Genomic DNA, 8,955 nt, shown 5'->3' on the forward strand with positions numbered 1-8,955 from the left:
TCCCCCCCGGTTGCTCTACCATCCCTCTGTGATCTAGGTACACCCAACTCGCTACCGTACTCATAACCCTATGTCTTTGAAAATGTCTTCTATGCCTGAAAGGACTTCCTCTCTAGTTGTGTAAAACCATTAATCTTTCTGGATTCTATTGAAGCCTTTCTACCAGAAGGAAGAACTTTCTCCCCATCTATTTTGTCATTTATTTATATCAGTGGAGTATTAGTTTATTCCATGAGTTGCAATTTATTATGGTATCATTTATTTTAATGCTCCAGTAGTCCTTGATTTGGCTAAGGAAAGCCAAGTTCACTTAGGCCCTCATCCTTCTTTGAGCATTTCCTTACTTGCTGTTACCAAAGATGTTCTAGGCTTATTGTGTTCTTTCCCAGTTCTAGCCCTGGATTTGGTCATTTCTTCAAGGAATTCTGATCACTTTACTATTTGAAACCCACATGTGATCACTATGTGCTCATTACCACAGGACACCACTGCTTCCTGACCTTTTTAACAGATAGTTAGGAATTACGTGTACCTTTATAGTTATATCTGTTTCTTTACCTACCTATAATAGCTATTGCTCACCTTGGTACATTCAATTCTAATCCAATGCCAGCTGGGTTTATTCTAGTTTTATCTTTTTCCATATTTATAACTCCCTTTCCCATAGTGAGAAACCTGACTTTCATTGTTCTTGATATATTTATTAATTTTCTTAATCTCTCTGCATGTAGCTGATTTTCTGATACTGCTAGGCCCCCACCCTCTTTGCAAATAGACCTGCCCTTTGCTGTGGTTGATGTCCTCTGCATAGCATGCAGCTTATTTTGTTAGGCCTGACTCATGGCCATTTGACAGCAGAAGGAAGGAGGCTAATAACATTTTTTAAAGAAAAGGAAGGGATAAGGGTGAAAGGGAGATGAAGAGACATAGCTGTTAAATAAGATAAATGGTAAAGATGATGCAAGGGATACAGTATAGCACAGAAGGCAGTGCATAAATGATGGGAGTTTGGGCACAGTGGTTTGTTTCATGGACATTTAACCTCAGAAATACTGCTGTTGCTAAGATGGAGACGGCTGCCAGTGCTATTTAAGCTGTTAAATACAAGTTATGGCCTCCTCTCTCTACTCTTTCCATATGTACTTATCCTTTAAACATCTTTATATATCTACTATGTGCTATGTTGTCCAAGGGCTATAGATAAATAAAAAATGCCTGCACCCAAAATAGAGATGATCACCATAACCTGATGACCATTTCATCATGTGAAATTATTTACAAATCTGGCCACGAATTCTCATGACCATTTTATTGATGATGGTCAAAATTCACAAGTTCACTAATTTGCATGAGGACAGTTTCAGAGGCACTTGAAAGACATGTTTTCTCAAAAAAGAAGAGGAAAAGCAGAGGGTAGAATTCCGATTTCATAATTTGCATGTTTTTTAAAATATACAATTTGTTTTATTATTAAATTACACCTGACATTAACAAAATACATGAAAGGGCCAACCATACACTACAACTTAAGCATATTAAACACCGTGTTAATCCAAATATGCTGACATGGTTACTCCTCACATAGTAAAATACAGCTAGAAAGAAAATTAAGTTGGACTGAAATTTTTTGGGTAAAACTTTAAATGGTACACACTTCCTTCTTTTGCTCTACTTGTTTTTACCTTGATATATTTTTATTGTCCAGCAACTGATCCATTTTGTACTACAGTTAGCACCTTGTGAAAAGGCACAAAAGTAGACACAAAGTGTGATGCTGTCAACCAATCACCTGATGTTCACAGACTGTCTGGGCCATGTCCCCACAGAGCAAATGCTGTACTTAAAAGGAGAATAAATTACACCTAAAATTTTTAACTTTACTTTTGCGAAATAAGAATTATAAACTCCCACATAAACATTTCCCACCTTAACTATTAAAATACATTCACACTAGGTCATTTGTTACCAAACAACTTTTACCAACAAATATCACTAACTTCCCATATCCTACCAAATTTGACAAGCTTCACCATTCTGCAAAGTGGAATAAATTCTAATTTCTCTTTACAGAGAATAGGTAAATAGTAGGAGGTTCTACTTTGCTTGTAAAACCTAATGAAATTTGAGATGGGCTACTTAAAGCTATAAGTTCAGGGACAATCATTCATTGACACAAATAAATAAGCCATGTGAACATCTGGAATTTTTTTTCTAACTTTTTGTCATATTTCTTTAGAACAGTATCTCAGTATCTGCCTCACAGGGATCAGTGAGATATTGTGTGTGTGTGTGAGAGAGAGAGAGGGAGAGAGAGAGAGTTTTATAAAGCATAGTGCACTATTCAAGTGTCAGTTCAGTTCAGTCACTCAGTCGTGTCCGACTCTTTGCGACCCCATGAATCACAGCACGCCAGGCCTCCCTGTCCATCACCAACTCCCGGAGTTCACTCAGACTCATGTCCATCAAGTCAGTGATGCCATCCAGCCATCTCATCCTCTGTCGTCCCCTTCTCCTCCTGCCCCCTATCCCTCCCAGCATCAGAGTCTTTTCCAATGAGTCAACTCTTCGCATGAGGTGGCCAAAGTACTGGAGTTTCAGCTTTAGCATCATTCCCTCCTAAGAAATCCCAGGGTTGATCTCCTTCAGAATGGGACTGGTTGGATCTCCTTGCAGTCCAAGGGACTCTTAAGAGTCTTCTCCATCACCACAGTTCAAAAGCATCAATCCTTTGGCACTCGGGAGTGCAATCCTCATAAGTCTATACAGTTTGTTGTACAAAGCCATGGTAAACACATGTCCCAGCATTTGAGTATCGTTTAAGTATAAACTTAAGGCAGTTTAATGTAACAAACAGAACAGTATTCACCAGTCATAAATAATGGTGAATGAGGCATGGCAGGAAACTTATAACAGCAGAATTATCATAGGCAGCTTTGAGAGATCTTAAGTGAAGACAAGGGCTTGCCTGGTGGCTTAGCAGTAAAGAATCCACCTGCCAATGCAGGAGACATGAATTCCAGCCATGGGTCAGGAACATCCCCTGGAGAAGGAGAGAGCAACCCACTCCAATATTCTTGCCTGGGAAATCTCATGGACAGAGGAACCTGGTATGTTACATACAGTCCATGGGGTCACAAAAAGTTGGACATTACTTAGCAACTGAACAACAACAACAAAGTGAAGGCAGCTCACGGTTGTGAGGGCTCTGAAGCCGGCGCTTGAGACAGACTAAGCCTAAGAAACTCTGCTGGGAGGCTCACTTGGCCTGGAGCCGTGAAGCAACTTGCTTGTTCTCTTGCCTGGATTTCCCTCACCAGGATCCCACTTTATAAAGGTGAAACTGACTCTGTAGATGAATATTATAAGGCAGAGGATAAAGTATAGATATTGTAATTCTTTGTGATGTAATTTATTATTCTATTTATATTAAATCTACTTTGTTTGTCTGCAAGTTGAGCTTGAGAAGCTGAACTGTTTTAGAGATGCCCAGGACCTAGCCTCCACCTCTTCACAACACAGGTGAGAAAATATTGCCTTCTCTTTCTTTTGGGAGGAGGGGCTGTTTGGGCAAAAATGATTAACTCATGAATCAGTCCCCATGGCTCTCTCACTTTGGTGCTCCTACAGGAACGTAATGGCTGGAGGAGAAAACAGATGGAGAATAGGATATTGGAATGGGAAACAAGTTGGCCATGTCCCTTTTCCCATTGCTAATTTATAGAATCCTTGGGTCATTCCATATGAGGGAAGGAAGTACCTAAAATTCAATGACAGATTGGATATTTTAGATTGATATTTCCCCCCTTAAAAAATTTGTTTTATTTTGTATTGGAGTATAGCCAATTAAAATGTTGTGATAGTTTTGGGTAAACAGCAAAGGGACTCAGCCATACATAAACAAGTATCCATTCTCCCCTAAAGTCCCCTCCCATCAAGGCTCCCACATAATATTGAACAGAGTTCCATGTGCTGTACAGTAGGTGCTTGTTGGTTATGCATTTTAAATATAGCAGTGTATGCATGTCAATCCCAAACTCCCTAACTATCCCATCCATGCCCCTGGCAACAATACGCTCATTCTCTAAGTCTATGAGTCTCTGTTTTGTAAGTAAATTCATTTGTATCATTTCTTTTAGAGTCCACATGTAAGGGATGTCATATGATATTAGATTTATTTTTGATATTTGAAAACAATGGTATTCTTCTGTTATTCAGAAATGGCCAGAAAAGAGATAGAAGTAGCTTGAGAGGACAGAGAAGAAAGACCTGGTAGAATGGTTTGAGGGCAGCAGTAGAAATGAAAAATAAAACCACCTTTATTGTTTCCTTCTTACTACAGCTCATTCAACAAGCAGAAGCTAGAAAGGTCAGAGCAATAAACATTTCTACCCATGCAGTGACATAGAGCTTAAGGGAAATGGGTGTTGTAACTGGTTACATTTCAATTTTACAAAACTTATTTTTAAATCAGTTTTGAACTTTTAATCCCTTCATGTGTATTTTCAGCTTGCTAAGTTATCCTGCCAAGAAAAAGTTATTGAGAATCACTGTGGAAGTGAATAGGAGGCATGGAATTGAGAGGAATATTGAGACTGGTCATAGATTTTAAAAATCACCAGCACAGAGGTGGTTGAAGATGACTGTATTTGCCTGTCTCTTGACCTGTTTTCAGTTATTGGCTTTATTTATTTACTTATATTTTATTTTAATTCACTTATTTATGTGGCTGTGCCTGGTCTTAGTTGCAGCACACGGGATCTATTAGTCGTGGCATGCAGAATCTTTCACTGCAGCATGCGAACTCAGCTGTGACATGTGGGATCTAGTTCCCTGACCAGGTAAGGAACCTGGGTCCCCTGCATTGGGAAGGCAGAGTCATAGCCCCTGGACTACCAGGGAAGTCCTGTGTTATTACTTTAGATAGATGGAGTCATATAATTTCATGCCTAGTTCACTATTTTAAAGATGGTTCTCTTGAAATATTTTGCAGAAATTCTTACTTTTCAATAAGTTCTGGAATTTTCTGGGCCTCATCAATCCAAGGGTGTGGAAACAGAAGTTCTATTAAAAGAATTTCACTTCTGTGGCAGTTTGGAACTATTCTGTAGGTTAAAGATAGCTCTACAAGGCCAGGTCTTCTTGGTCTTTAGATGAAATCCATCATTCAGTTTCGTTGCTAGAAAACCCACTACTACTTAACAGGTTTGTGGAAGGATCAACATTAAAGAATATATGTGATGGCCCACAGGGCTGCCCCTCCCACCCTGTGTTTTGGATTCTCTCTACCTGTCCAGCTTGATCTCTCACCATCATTTTCCTTCACTTACTACCCTCCTGGCACACCAGCTGCCTTTCTCATCTTCAACCATACCAAACTGTTTCTTACCCCAGTGCCTTTGCAAGTGTTCTCTATACATGTAATTTTTATATGTCCAACTCTTTACTCCTTATTTTCAGGCCTCCTCTCTGTATCATCTTCTCAGTGAGGTCTTTTCTTGCTCCATGTCTGAAGTCATCTCTGCTGGATATTTGGTATTTCATAACCCTGCTCGTATCTCTCATATCATTTTTTACAACCTGCAATTCTGTTATCCACTTATGTATTTACTTTATTGCCTGTCTCCTCCCACTGGACTTCACAATATATTTTATTGAGACATAATTGGCATATAATACTTTATTAGTTTCAGATATAAAACATAATAATTTGATATCTGAATATATTACAAAATTATCACAATAAATCTAGTTAACATCTGTCACCATAATGGTTCAAAATTGGTTTTCGTCACGATGAGAACTTTTAAGATCTACTCTCTTAACAACTTTCAAACGTGCAGCACAGTATTACTAACTATAGTCATCATGCTGTACGTCTCCATAACTTATTTATTGAATAACCAGAAATCTGTGTCTTTCACCCATTTCTCCCCCTCTTCACCCACTTCTCCCCGCCACTACCCATTTCTGACCCCCACCACCCCGTGTCTCTGGCAACCACCAATCTGTTCTCGGTATCTATCAGCTCATTTTGTTTTTCTTTTTTCGATTCCACATATAGGTGAGATCATAGTGTGTTTGTTTTTCTCTGACTTATTTTACTTAGCATAATGCCCTCAAGAGTCAACCATGTTGTAACAAATGTCAAGACTTTATTCTTTTAATGACTAAATAATACTCCACTCTTTGCATGTGTATCCATGCGTTTTGTTGCGTGTGTGTGTCACATTTTCTTCATCCGTTTGTCCATTGATAGACACTTGGGTTGTTTCCATACTTGGACTGTGGCAAATAATACTGCAGTGCTGCTGTGAATCTGAGGGTTTATATTAATATATCTTTTCAGTTTAGTTTTTTTTATTAAATAAACACTCAGAAGTGAAATTGCTGTGTCATATGGTAGTTCAGTTTTTAATTTGGGGGGAACTTCCTTGCTGTTTGTATAGTGGCTATGCCAGTTTACATTCTTCCCAACAGTGCACAAAGGTTTCCTTTTCTCTACATCCTCACCAACATTTATGATTTCTTGTCTTTTGATAAGAGCCACTGTTACATGTGTGCGATGACATCTCATTGTGTTTTGATTTGCATTTCCCTGATGATTTAGATTTCAAGATCTTTGAGATCAAAAACCTCACCTGTCTTGTTTACTTCAGCACCCAAGGTAGCTAACACGGTGCTTAGCACACGTTAGACATTCACTGTTTGTGGAAAGAATGACGAGTCCTCTGTATATGAAAGTCCATGGGAAGGTTAGATTGAACATTTTGAAATAATAAAAAAGTAAAGAAATGTAGGTTATACTCTTTCTGAGAAAAAGTTGCTCAGGCATGTTTGTATGAAGGCATGGAGAGGAGGTAAGAGAAGGCTCTCCATACAGGAAAGGTTCTAAAAGCCAGGGTTTGTTTAGAAAGAACCAAATCAGAAGCTCTGACTGAGGTGGATTTCAGCCTGGCATTCTCTGACCCCAGAAATGGTTCCTATCTATGCACAAATTCTCATTTCACAGAGCATTTCAGACCAGATGAACCTACCAAATGAAAGGCCTGGAGACAAAAACATCATTTTAATGATACCATTTTGTAGAGCAGTCTGGAATGATTTCATAGGCTAATACCAGCATCTCTTTGTGCTGAGAATTAACCCACCTTTAAACCATCATTTGTCATCTTCAAATTAATCAGAGACCCAGATGGCATTCTGGCTGAACCAGGATGTGCTCCTGGGAAGAAGAGGTATTACCTGGCATGGTCGTGGCTGACACAGGTATGTTGGCCTCCATATTCATTTCTGGAGGAGACTGGGCATATTCAGCTCCACATTTGGGCCTGGCTCCATGGACATGTCCAGAGGCCCACATTTACCAATTACATCATGGCTCACTCCACACAGGACATTGTTTCTGTTTTAATTTCCTGCTCCTGGTAGGCAGAACTTTTTCTTATAACTTTGGAATGCTGGTAAAGTAAACTGAAGGACCATGGACTTTGGAGTTACACATGGTTCTCTGGCTTTACCACTTGCAAATTCTACCATCTTTGCAAAATCACTTAACCTGACTGAACTTTCCTCCTCTATAAATGCAGAAGAGAACACTAGAGTATTTCTGAGGATTCCATGAGATAGGGGGTGTGTGAATGTGTTTAACACATAAATATTTCCTTCTCTTTCCCCTCTTTCTTCTTCCCAATGTAGTTGCTATATAATATCTCTGGTTACAGGCAGAATCAGCATTAGTGTTCAGAAACTTTAGTTCTCAAGGCACATAGCCTTGAGTTCACATCTCAGGATTCACTGTCCACATCTACCTTCACTGACTACCCTCAAATGTGGTAGGAAGTTTGAATGAAAGTAAGCCTCAAATTAAGACTATGTGACTTTGAACATCTGACATAACACAAAGAAATCTTTATTTCTTTAGGCATTGCCTTATACATCTTCTTTCTCAAGTCACTTCTTATAGTGATTCCAAAGAAATTGGCAAAGACAGAGGAAGAACATACACATAATGGATGTAGTAGACAAAATTTTGGCCCCATGACTGTTTCTCTCTGGTGTTGCGCCCATGTTGTGAAAGTCATTCAGTTACGTCCGACTCTGTGACCCCATGGACTGTCCAGTCCATGAACTTCTCCAGGCCAGAATACTGGAGTGGGTAGCCATTCCCTTCTCCAGGGGATCTTCTCAACCCAGGGATCGAACCCAGGTCTCCCACATTGCAGGTGGATTCTTTACCAGCTGAGCCACCAGGGAAGCCCAACCCATATTATGTTACATGGCAAAAGGGACCTCACAGTGTAATTAATGTTAATAACCAATAGATATTAAGATAGGGAGATTATATTATCCCTTTAAAGCAGGATTGGAATTCTGAAATATTCAAATCATGAGAAGGATTCTGTGCTGTTGTTGAGTTGGAAGATGCAGGGAAATGGGAGCTACAGTCCTACAACCACATGGAACTGGATTGTGCCAATAACCATTGAGCTTGAAAGAGGATCCTTGGCTTCAAGAGTCTGAGAACTGCAGCTCTGGCTGACGCCTTGATTTTACCCTTATGAGATCCTAAGCACAAAATCTAATCATGCCTTGCTGCACTTCTGTCAAAACTGTGAGAAACTAAAAGGTGTTGTTTTAGGCCATTATATTTGTGGTGATTTGTTGCAGAATCAATTTTTTAAAATACACCAGGCTTACAACTTTCTCTGAAGCATGATAAAAATACAAATTAATCAGGACAGGGAAGAAGTGCCTCCTGTTGAAAACAGCACTTTGGATCTGATGTAAACAATGCAACACTTCCACAAAAATTCTCAAAAATCCACATTTTGAGACCTTCAAGTTGATCTTTGCTACTGCCCACTCTGGACTCCCTCAATAGCTTTTTGTAGTTGTATTGTAGTACTTTTCATTGTCTTGTTATTTTCTTGTCTGTGTGACTATATCTACAACATA

Source organism: Capricornis sumatraensis, chromosome 16 (genome assembly GCF_032405125.1).
Source record: "Capricornis sumatraensis isolate serow.1 chromosome 16, serow.2, whole genome shotgun sequence".
NCBI classification, from domain to species: domain Eukaryota; kingdom Metazoa; phylum Chordata; class Mammalia; order Artiodactyla; family Bovidae; genus Capricornis; species Capricornis sumatraensis.